This window comes from Amblyomma maculatum, chromosome 1 (genome assembly GCF_055883805.1).
Source record: "Amblyomma maculatum isolate TAMU_Amacu chromosome 1, ASM5588380v1, whole genome shotgun sequence".
In the NCBI taxonomy this organism is placed as follows: Eukaryota; Metazoa; Arthropoda; class Arachnida; order Ixodida; family Ixodidae; genus Amblyomma; species Amblyomma maculatum.
Window position 1 is genome coordinate 372,396,012 of NC_139344.1, and position 13,220 is coordinate 372,409,231.

Here is a 13,220-nt window from a genome sequence, read left to right on the forward strand (position 1 = left end):
TTTATGAAGCAGCGTGATGGAAGCTTTCTCGAAACGGCGGATGGACGTTTTGCTGCCTTATTTATGCTGCGTCCGCAGGCATTCTTCCGAGCATTTTCGTGCACCCGAGCGCTCTCACTTGCTAGCCAAGAGCCACCTTTCTCGTTGTGAGGCAGTCCTTCACGACTCCCGGCAACGAGGTATCACCGTAAGCCGACGTGTATACCTTTTGCACCGGAGAGGCAATCTGCATTTCTGTGACACGCTAGCGCCTCCTTTGTGTTCAGCTTCAGCTTCAAGATGATGATGTCATCATTCATTCATGACACAAGAAGGGGTCTCTTTGACGCCAGTGAAGCGTTCATTCCACGGTGGAACAGGACGGTAGAGAGGATTTATTATTCAGTTCCCATCACCAAACGAATGAGCGTTTCGACCGCTGTGGTCGTAATAAAGCTCCAACTGTGCGCGCAGCATAAGAAAGTATAGAGAGTATGCTTCGAAGAGACCTGAATTTTTTTCCCTTGTGCGAACATTTCACAACACGCAATGAGCATTTTTGTTATTTTGTTGAACTGAACAAGCGTGTTCAGTTCAGTGTGTTCAATTGTATAGGCACGCTTCACTCAGTGTCTAGTCTGGTTAATTTTCTCAAGGAAGCGAGTCACTTGAGTTAGCGAAACAATTAAAATGATGCGAAAGCCACGCTACACTGTAGATCTACGTTGGATTTGCAATTTACAACGTCCGTTGCATGCGGGTTCCAACAGCCTTAGTCCTTGCGGCTTCGCTCTACACAGTACCTAATTTCCCCTATGCAAGGAACGAATGAGACGCTAAGGATGTGATGCGAGCAGTCATCAAAAAGCCTCTAACGAAGGTCGAAAATTAATATTCAGCTTCTTCTCTCGTATATTTACCTTAAAATTCTTCGTTTCATTTTTTTACTTATCCTTTCAGCGCTTAGCGTATTCTAGAACACCCAAGTCCAGGTTTCAAACACTGCTACTGAAGAGCACTTTCATGAGCATGTTAGTGGAAAGAGTCTGACATTCCGATAAATAGCGAGATCTTGATTTTAAAGTTCTGCGCTCGCTCTGAGCGGTTAAAAGGTGAAAGGCCTGGAAAAGCAACGACGCATTGCAGACATGCGCACCATTCCATTTTTTATTTATGTCATGTATTTAAAACAAAATTTGAAGCTTAGATCCTGAGTTTTTAAGAGAAGGATTTCACGATAACTATCTCAGTAACCTCCACATCCCCTACAATAACGGTGTATTGCTAAGTATCTCTAGAGGCGCCTTGCTGCGAATGACTAAATATGATTACAGATTTTGTCACAGGGCAGAGCTCTCCACTAGCGCCTGGAGAAAGAAGACAAGGAGCACAAGGCTTTTGATATCAAGGCAGAAGAAGAAGACGAATCACGCGGTCAACGCTTGCGTTCAAGCAAACTGCAGCAAAGCAACCATCTTAATTTGTTCACCGTGCTTTACGTTGCATCTACCGCTACTACGGACAACCACCCTGCGGGCAAGACTGCTTCAGGCAGAGAAGGGTTAGGAACGCCCTTCCGATGATTCCTCTGCATTATAGTAAGGAAGACCACGACTTCTCCGATCTGACACCCACGTCGTGGGACCAGGATGATGGATTGACTTGTCTCTGGTACCCTTCTGACCGGGTGAGCATTTCGGGTGAGGCTAAAGACTATCCCAGAGAGAAAAAACCATTGGGAGCGTACGCCTTAACAGCGGCTTGTCTCCTCCTGGTCACGCTCATCCTCCTTGTCGGTTTGTCCCTGGAAATGGCCAACGGTGCTGCTTTGTCTGATGGCGCGTACACTTCTGGAGAGGACGCTCCCTCAGCGACGCCACAGAAGCAAGCGGGCTTTCCAGGGCTGGTGCTGAAAAAGCCGCCATGCCAAACTGCTACCACCCAGACTAGCACAGTTCCGCTAACCAGCCATGTCTCGACACTAGAGAGTCGAAATTCAACGACGACCACTGCTACGACGACTGAGCTAGCCACAACGGCAAACCCAAGCGTGAACTCTGCAACCACCACTACCACCACCACTACTACTACTACTACTACAACCACGACAACCACGACAACCACGACCACAACCCGAAGCACTCGGAAACCAAGTTCAACCACAGAGCAGCGCTCAAGTACAACTGCGGAGCCACCGACTTCTAGGACGCCTTCCACCTCAACTTCGACGTCCACACCTCTATTGACCACCAAAACAAAAACGAGGCGAGTCAACACTTCACTGGGCTGGATTGCCGGCAAGATACTGGATGTTGGTTGGGGCCGCGTGGTCGCCTACGAAGGCGTTCCCTACGCTAAAGGCATGGGAAATGAAAGTCGCTTCCGAATGTCAAAGACAGCCGAGCCTTGGAGCGACGTCTACGATGCCACGCACGTGGGTCCTTCCTGCTACCAAGGCGCATCGCCTGCCGAAGCGTCGACATTCGCAAGCGCAGCACCGTCCGAAGACTGCCTCTCGTTGAATGTGTGGGTGCCCATATGCTCCCCCTACGACAGTGCCGGCGACAAGTGCGGCCCTCTGACCACTGTGGTCTATTTCCACGGCGGCGACCTTCGCTGGGGCAGCAACTCTATGCCATTCTACAAGGGCCAAACGCTGAGCGCACTCGGTCAGGTGATCGTGGTGGTACCCAACTACCGACTCGGCGCATTGGGTTTCTTGCGTCGTGCGATGCCGGGAACCGAGACGAACGCCGGCCTGAACGACCAAGTCCTGGCGTTGCAATGGGTGCACGAGAACATCGAGGCTCTAGGAGGTAGCAGAGACGACCTCGTCGTCTACGGACACGATTGGGGTGCCTACACGGCTGGACTCTTCGTCTTGTCGCCGAAGCTCAAACACAGGTAGGTTACACACAGTGTGTATACTAAGTCATCTGCAAGAGCGAACAGCTCTGGCCTTTGATACCACACGGAAAACAATAAGTCGAGCTAAGCTTTTCAATTGAGCGCAATAATCAGCCAAAGCTGGTTGGTATCAACGGCTGAGAAGTCTGAAGACCAAGCCCGCTTTGGCGTTCCACGGGTGCCTGTCCAGTTGGGTGTCTCATAGGCTCCTTTCAGCATCCCTTAGCTAAGTTGCTCTGCATACTTGCGCTTCCGGTCGTTAGTTCTATCAGATTCCCGGCAGCCAAGGTCGATTTGGTGGATGCAAGCAAAAAAGGTGGTAGCGTTGTGATAAGCTTATTTCTAGGCATTATATTCAGGTGACGGAATTCATAAACATTATTGTAACTGAAGAGAGAAACTCAGACTCTTATCTACAAGCACGCGTGAGCATGTGTTTGTGCGAGTAGCGCGACTGCAAGCGCTTCACTGCGGCCAGAGGGCTTTGTTCAGCAACACACTCGGTGCTACTGCACCACACTCCACTGAAAAAGCACCCCCATTCGGTTGTCCAATGGCACGAGCTCCATCGGCCAATATCTTAGCTGAAGCGGCCGCCACTCCTTGGCTCGACTTCCCTCCTCTCCCGACAGGTGCTCCGGCTCACCCATGCCGTGATTTACTTCATGGCGTAAGAAAAAGCAGATCGTCAAAAAGGGCTTCTAAACAATTTTAAAATCAACAAGCTCTCTGTGCCGTGCCTTTTCCTTACAACACGCATGCTGCACACTGCTTCTTGGCCTAAATAACCTTTTCAAGCTCCCTTCCCGTTTGCTTATAATAATAAGTGGTTCCCCTAAAGGAAAGATACCGCATCTGTCACACAGTGTCCGTGGACACCTAAAGCGCGCCATAAGGGGAAGGAGGAAGGTGGAATAAAAAGTAGTACTTCTGCACAGCAGTCAGGTATTTAATCGCTGAACCGACGTAGCCAGAAGCAATGCGTGTGTTGAAAGTCACTATTGCTCGTTTTGGTGCAGCTACTTTTACGGAGCTAAGTTGGAACCTCTTCAGATGCACATTTTTTGTCACTAATTGCAATTAAACGCAGCCCAGTTAACGTATAGTTTTCTGGCACAGCCCCTTGTCATCCATTTCCCGTGACTACTTCCTAAACAACCGTCCCAATGTTCTCGCACAACCGTGACAGGTACGGCATCAAGAAGGCCATACTAGGCAGTGGCTCTCCGCTTATGCTGCCGCCGCTCTTCGATGCCAAAAAGCAGTGGAACGGATTCATCAAGGAGTTAGGCTGCGACGAGAAGCAGCTGCTGCCGTGCCTGACTACCGCCAACCCTGTCGACATCGTGGCGGCCCAGGAGCGCTACCCGGGATCGGTTGCCGTCGTCCACCCGCATCAGTTCTTGTCCATGACACCGCGCGAATTTCTCTCCTTCCCCTCTCTCAACTACAGCGACACCCAACTCTTGGTAACGAGCACGTCTCTCGAGGGATTCCAGACCTATTACACCAAGATCGGCCAGAATAACCCCAACAACGTCACGTTCGACAGCTCGCTAGACGCAATCGGCCTGAATGAAGACACGCGCACGTACCTGGACCTGCTTATGCTTCAACAGGATCTGGCCACGCGCTACAAGATACCGCCGGGAGGCCGAAGCGACCTTCAAGCCTTCGCCATAGAATTCTTCGGTGACCTTTTGTACAACTGTCCCTCCATGCTGTTCGCCGACCGCATGTGCAGTTTCGGAGCGGAAGTGACGCACGTCATTGTGGACCAACGACCCTTCTCCTGGAACCCGCTACCGGTGCACCAGTCCCGGCCAACCCACTTGGATGATGTCTACTACATCTTCGGCGCCTACTTCAGTGCGCGAGGTGCGAAAGGTACCATCACCAGTTTCGAGGACAAGAATGTCGAACGCGACGCTAAGTACGCCAACAAGCTCGTGCTTATGGTGGCTGACTTCGCCAAGCACGGAAGTGGCACCGCACTTCGGGACAAAGGCTACACGGGCTACTGTGCTAAGCAGCATTCGATAATGCTACAACGCTACCACCAGGTCGTTCCTTCGTGGCGGAAGAAAGAATGCGCCTTGAATAATAAGCACTTCAACTATATTAACGACTTTTCTTGAATGATGACATTTTGGACGGAGGGGCTGTTAACGCGTCCATGTGCCTTCGGTCACACACGATGCTCTGCGGCCGTTCATCGCATGCTTCGCTTATCATGACTATTCTCTGTCATTAACTCAGTTTAACAATACCACGCAGCGGGCGCATCAGCCATGATGCCTTTTTACAGATTAACCTTATTTGATATTGTACCAAGCTACATAGGCCCCCGCAATTATTTTGTTTCGCTGATATGTCTGTTCTGCGGTTATTAGAAGTTGAAGTCAATGGCCAAACTGTTTAGCGTTTATTACCAAAGCCCGACGCAGTGTTTGTATGTTGTGACTTACTCTCTTCCTGCCGGCGCGTTTATATAGCATCGACTTGCGGACGTGCAGTTTTTTTGTTTGTTTTTTTCGCGAACGTAACAGCGTGCATTATTGTATTTTCGAGAACTTAAATGGTAAACTTTTATGGCATGTAATAAACAAATATTCCAACTTTCAGGCGCAGACTGCTTGCTCAACATTTCTCAAGCGCTTCACGATAGTGAAACGACGATTCTGACAGCAAAGCAGTCTGACCACGAGCAATGGGGCCGCGAAACTGCGCGCGCACTTGACGCGCATGCTTTCGGGCTATCGAAGCTAGATGTGTTGTGCTTTGTGCCCACTCTCCAATCGCCCGAGATGATTCAGGTACGGTTCATGCTCACGTTCTTTCTGAATAAATATCTTTTGGGGGTTCACCAGATATGTCGCTTCATTTTAGAGGGCAATTCGTATGCGCTCGTTCGGCGGTCGAACAGCGCCGCCGGTGGATGCCTGTGCAACCGAGCAAGAGGCTCGATCCGGAGATTCTCAAAAAAGAGACAGAAGAGCCATGGGCTTCGCCGCTCATTCATGACTTTTTCTCTCGTTCTGAGAATTTCTCTTTCTCTTGAGAAAAATAGAGTGCTCTGCAACTGCACAGAGGTACATAGAAGCAACTCTTAAATTATTTGTCTCCCTATATCGCAAAAAAACACTTAAATAGCTCGCTCAAATTTAGCAGTAGGGAGTAACGTAATCCTCCTTAGAATGTTTTGAACACGGCGTTCAAGTAGTCTCGTTAGGATTAGAGAGCATCTTAATCGTCCTTAGGATGCTTTCTCTCCGGCGTTCAGGCAGTCTCAGTAGTAATAGGGAGTATCGTTATCATCCTTAAAATGTTTTCGACACGGAGTTCACGTTGTCTCGGTAGGATTAGGAAGTATCGTAATCGTCTTTAGAAGGTTTTCTGCATGGAAGTGAGGTAGTCGCAGTAGGAATCGGGAGTATCGTAATCGTCCCCAGAAGGTTTCCTACGAAGCGTTCAGGTAACCTTAGTAGAATAGTGGAGCATCGTAATGGAACGCTTTCTATACGACGTTCAGGTGGTCTCAGTAGGATTAGGGAGCATCGTAACCTCCTAAGGATGCTACAAACACATCATTTACTCAGAAGCTTTTTTTCGACGTCGCACATTATCGACACCAGCGCAAATTAACCACAGACTTTGTCCTGAGAAAAGTGACGCTCTTCTACCGTATTGCAAATTACTGTTGTACATGTGCATGAGAATATTTGCTACTGGCAAGTTTATGGAAGGCGCATGAGCGGTACAACATTTCAGTGTGGAACCACGCCATCTAATTGTCGGAATAAAAATGCGTGCGCAGAAACTACTGCTATAAAATACAGTTATCACTCAAGAAAAAAGTGTATAACAGTTACATCCTACCGGTACTGACCTATGGGGCTGGAACATGGAGGTTAACGAAAAAGGTTCTGCTTAATTTAAGGACAACCCAGAGGGCCATGGAACGGAAAATGGTAGGTGTAGCTTTAAGAGATAGGATGCGTGCAGAGTGGGTCAGAGAAATGACTAAACTTACTGATATTCAAGTCGAAATTAGGAACAAGAAATGGGCATTGGCAGGGCATGTAGTCCGAAGAGAGGATAACCGATGCTCTCTAAGAGTAACCCACAGAGTTCCAAGGAAAGGTGAGCGTAGCAGGGGGCGGCGGAAAATTAGGTGGGTGAATGAGATTAACAACATCGCGGGGGTCCAGTCGATTCAGCTAGCAAAGAACCGGGTTAATTGGAAGAAAATGGGAGAGGCCTTCGCCCGGCAGTGTGTATAGTCAGGCTGATGATGAGATGAACACACGGAAACAACTGGGTCGCGTAGCAGTGGTAGTTTTTTTTTTCTCCAAGTGCCACTATAAAAATGATGTTAGCAAGCCAGTAATAGCTGGTTCAAGTTAACGTGTTACCCGAAAACAGACATACCGAAAACCTTTGTTGGCGATTGCGTACCGCCAAGAACTGTTAGTAGACGAGCAGTTACGGAAAGCAATACATAAGTGTTTCTTATTAAACTTTACCAGTCAAAGGAACCCATCGCCATAGTTCGTAACGATATAGTGTGTTTTGGCAAGTTATGTGTTCGCCCCACAGTCATGTTGCGGCTTCGTCTTGCTAATTATTTACTTTTTTGTTTTGGGTCCGAAATTAGCAGCTGCACAAAGCAGTCAGCTCTTCAGTACTGTACCGATCCTTTCGGTACGTCGTATTCCTGGCATCTACCAAGCCACTGACGAACACATTGGGAGCATGCAGACTTTTGCTTGTCACCCACTCTGACCCAGAGCAGGCAAGTATGCATGAAAAAGCGTCATCTCATTTCGATTTCATGTCACCTCTGGTCACTGGTCATATTATTACTGGTTCACGTGGAATATTTAAATAGCAGTCACGTTAATTGACAGCGTGAAGAGTAAAGGACCCTTAGCAACGTCACAAGTGTCATTAACTAGGTGTGTTACTCCCGACCAGTGGCGGGTTATTAAGTGCCTTTTCAAGCTAGACACTGATAAACGAATCGGCAGCATGGCTATATCAGCAAGAAGGAACGCCTCGCCTCTGATCTCACTATTTCCAGTGTCCATTCATGTAGTTCTAATATTATTAATGCGTAAGCATTAAGCAGGTATCTTTTCAAGGTCGTATCACCAGAAGTTTGCAGGCAGAATTGCGTTCGAACGATATGAGTGATAAGAAAGTGAATGCTTGCACTAGAAAGAAGAAAAAAAAAAATCTCATTGGTAAAAACTTAATGCATGTTGAGTAATTAGTTAATTGATTAAAGCCAATTAAACCAATCAGACATCGGGTATGTCGTGTGAACAAAACTTTGCCGGCAGAATTAGGTTCGAACAAAACGAGTTAAAAAGAGATAAAGAATGAAAAAAATCTCTCTAGGAAAAACATTTCGTGTTTGCGAAGTAATTAATTAATTAGAGCCAATTAGGTCAGTCAGACGCCGAAATAATCAAGGGGGTAATGTCGACGTCCAAGGGGAGTCACGTGGTACTCCACTTTCATGGGATGCTATATCATTATGTGACGTCACAAACCGGAAGCCTCTTCTTCTTCCGTGTCCTTTTCCATCCTTCTACAAAGGATACTTACGCATTCCCCAATGCGGCCGCCACAGTGATCTCAAACGTTTTTTCGTCCTCGTCATATTTTCTTCCCAGCCTCCAACACCGTTCAGATGTGACCATGTGAGCTCGTGAGCGTTATGAAACTGCACCAGTTGCGTATAACGGCAGCAGCCGCCTGCAATTTATTTTGGCACGTCAATATCTGGACAATAACGATTGACGCCTTGCTAACTTTTGCAGACAATCTTTGATGTTGCCAGTACAGACCTCCTGTCGGAAAATTGCTCCAAACTTTACACTTACTCTCAATGGAGTGAGGAAAGAGGATTTCACGAGGATGTGTCACCGCTCGCCTTGTCTCCGGTCATTCGCAAGTTTGAACAAAAACAGCTGCGCGTCGGCTATGTTGAGGTAAGCGCTCATAATGTTGTTTTCGTTGTTGCTGACGATAATAGTGTCCTTAGGGCATAAATGGTAGAAGAAAGAAAATATGCGCGCAGCGATTCGCGCTTGTAGTTGCTGTTCACATAGTATTTATTTCTTACTTCTGAGCTGCATGCATATTTCCAATATTTATAGGTTACTACTATATAAACATTCTGTCAGCTGTACAGAAATCACCTGCCCGCAGAGATGATAACGATTGGAAATACAACCTGATTATATTCGCGATGTCTGAGGCGTCCCAACAGGCTGAAAAAAAAATGGTCAGGGTTTATGTATGGCTTGAGCATAATGATACGAACGGAAGCTCTGTTAAGCATGATTTTGCAGAGTTTACTAAAGTTGTACACGTGTGACGGTTTGAATTAGGGGGTGCTTAAGCTTGTCCACAAGTGTAGTGATGACAGTGCCTTTAACTTCTTGACGTATACCGACATTGCTTAGGTCCTAGTCATTCGGAACCAGCGAGGCGAAATCTAAATTTACATCCCGAGTAATATAACATACGATCTAAAATGCGCAAAGAAACAAAAACGGCTCTGAAGCTTTTCAACACCTCGTTACCAAATTTACTATCCACCGACTCACATCTCGAATCATAGACTGCCAATCGAACTTCGCAATCTGGAAGCTGTTTACACGTCAACAGTCTGCACTGCCACAGCTGCGGCTTATTCAAAAAAGTAAAACATACTTCCTTAGAGTGTTCAGCGTATGCCAAGGAACCTTAGTTATTAGTGGCTGCTTGGAAATATCTAAGGTCCTCTGACAACGTAGCCAGCTATAGGCAACAGAGAACGCGCGATAACTTCTTATTTGGTTATTTAGATGACACTCGTCTGACAGGCCAATTCTAATTGATCCGTGTTCCTTATCATAGCGTTTTCTCTTCATCTAAAAACTTTACAGTCTGTTTGGAGGGCGTTAAACTTTTTTGTTATTGATGATTTCCATCAAACATGATCGTGATCGAAGAGTTAGAGCGAAAACTGTGTACGTGTGTGTGTGTATATATATATATATATATATACCCCGCCTTTGTGGCGCAGGTGTTACGGCGCTCGACTACTGTTCCCTAGTTCGCGGGATCAAATCCCGGCGGAGGCGAAAAGCAAGGCGCCCGTGTGCTGTGCGATGTCAGTGCACGTTAAAGAACCCCAGGTGGTCAAAATTTCAGGAGTCTACTACGGCGTCTCTCATAGACTGAGTCGTTTTGGGACGTTAAACCCCACAAACCAAACCATAGCTTGATAACTTATATATATATATATATATATATATATATATATATATATATATATATATATATATATATATATATATATATATATATATATATATATATATATATATATATATATATATATATATGTACACGTACACAGTTTTCGCCCTAACTCTTCGATCACGATCATGTTTGATGGAAATCATCAATAACAAAAAATTTCAACGCCCTCCAAATAGACTGTAAAGTTTTTACATGAAGAGAAAACGCTGTGATAAGGAACACGGATCAATTAGAATTGGCCTGTCGGACGAGTGTCATCTAAATAAGTGTCATCTATATATATATATATATATATATATATATATATATATATATATATATATATATATATATATAAAGTTATCCAGCTCCTATTTCCTCTATTTCCTTTTTCATTCCAGCTCCTATTTCCTCTTCTCTTTCTCTCTTTCTACTTTCACTCGCACCTTCCTCCCGTACCTTACGGCGTGGTTCAGGTGTCCACTAAAACAAGTGTGACAGATACTGTGCCTTTCCCTTCCTGTGAACCAATTATTATTAGCATACATATCAGCGCACGTTAAAGATCCCCAGGTGCTCGAAATTACTCCGTAGCCCTTCACTACGGCTCCTCTTTCTTTCCACTTTCACTCTCACCTTCCTCCCTTCCCTTACGGCGTGGTTGCGGTGTCCACAGAAAACAAGTGAGACAGTTACCGCGCCTTTCCCTTCCTATAAATAAATCAGGTGGCTCAGCTATCGTACATTCGGTTGGACTTTTCACAGCGGCGACATACAATAAGAAGCATGAAAAATATTGTTAAGACAATGGGCAGTAATAAAAAATACGCATCAAAATGAAAACCACATCATTTTATCACAGCAATATTTTTTTTATTTTTGGTCCTTATTTGGCGTCTCTCATAACCTGAGTCGCTTTGGTACCTTAAACCCCCTAAACCAACCTTTACAATTTCCTGCAGCTCTCTCCTTTCATATTTCCTTCTCGAAACATTTTCGCTGTTCAAAGTATCGAATCAGTGGATTTAAATACCCGCGAAATTCTACGATTTTCCAACAAAATCTTTATCTCTTTCTCTTAACCTCTCTCTCTCTCGCTCGCTCTCTCTATCTCCAAAATTAGATTGTACGCTGATGATTCCGTCTTATACCAAGAAATAAAGAAAGATTCTGACAGGCTAAAACTTCAAAATGATCTCAACAGTATTTTACCTTGATGTCGCTCCTGACTTATGAATCTAAATGTGTTTAAATGCAAGCATGTTCGTTTTATCCGAAAACATAAACCGAGCAATACACAATACTGCATAAACAGTAAAATGATATCTCATGTAAGCGAGACAAAATACCTAGGCGTAATATTTAGCTCCGACTTGACATGGAAACGTCATGTAGATACGTCAACTCTGAAGGTTACCCGCACTTTAAATTTTATAAAACTAAACAAAAAATATGCTCCACAAAATGTGAAAAGACGGCTGTATGTCACAAGTGTGCGCCCAATAGTTGAATATGCTTGTGTTATATGGGACCCGTACACAGCAGTTCTTAATAATAAATTGGAAAACAAAGTCAGAACCGAGCCGCCCGTCTTGTCTCCCACAACTATTCTTATCGCAGCAGTTTCACTAACATCAAAAATGCATAGAATGGCCTCTTCTTTCCTCACGTTCGACTAGCATTTTTACGAGACATATTTCATTGTCGCACCGTGCTGACAAAAGATGCCTATCTGTTGCCACCTACGTACATTTCCCAGCATCGTGATCGCCCGCATAAAATTAAAGAAATACCAGCGCGTACCTTAATTTTTGCACATTCATTTTTTCCATGCACAATCAGTTCATGGAATAATCTTCCCCACGATATAGCTGTGGCTACATCAGATTCAAAATTTTCCGTTGTGCTAAAGGCTTCTCTGGTTCAGTACTGATATCCGTAGTTCTGTATATCAACTTTGTTTTGTTCTGTTTTACAAAATTCGTTCTCTTTACCATGTTTTAAACGTTACAAATGTTTAGTGTGTGCGACATTACCATGTATTTCCATTTCATTCCCAGTGCTCATTCACGTCGATGTTCTGTCCGCATCGTCTTATTATGCCCTACTGGACTGCTTGCATTATCCTGTTTTATTGTTCGTACGTTTATATATTTTTTCCTCAGCTCTAATGTATAAATGATACTGTGGTACACCCCCTACTGTAATGCGCCTGCGGGTGAATGTATGTACATGTATAAATAAATAAATCTGTCTATCTTTGTCACTGACGAACAAGGAATCATATTCGTTAGGAAATATTCTTCGGGAGTTCTTCAAAAACACAGATCAATGGGATTTATCTTTATTGCTTTTATCACAAAGCGGTCAATATCAAAGCGAGTACTTTCATGTCCTAATACCTAGGTTACTGGTAGTTTCCTGTTCTTTCATTCCCTATCAACAGCGAAATCTCAAAGAAACTGCTCGCGGATGGTACTTTTTCGGGATACAATTTGGACTTGATAATTACGAGCTTCCTTACTCGTGTGCGCTGGAGACTACCTAAACTAATTCTGGCGATTTTTTTTTTTTTTTTGCATAAAATATGCCCGGCAACTAGCGCAGTGTGTTGGAAGCCGGTATAGTGAACACACGGTAGCTCCGCGGGACGCATTAAACTTGCAGTTTTAAACTAACTAGAGAATCCCAAGACCTTCCTCGCGAAGATAAGGATTATCATGGCTGATCTTTTCGGTGCAAGCTTCGACCATTAAATGTGTCCTGCGCTCGCACGAATGCTCCAAGGCCAACTACAAAAAAATGGAAAGAATGTGCCGAAACTTCTCCCGCAGTGATTCTCAGTGTTCAGAGTCGTGCAAACTGGAAGGGCTTATTCAAACTTCCTGGGCTTAAACCACGGAGCTTTAATTTGTGAAGTAGGACTACACAGCAGGGTACCAGCAGTTAAAGGAGTAATTTCGCATTAAAGGCCACCCAAGCGCAGCAGTGCAGCTTGAAGGGAAACCTACTAGAGCTTTCACAAAAACTTCCTC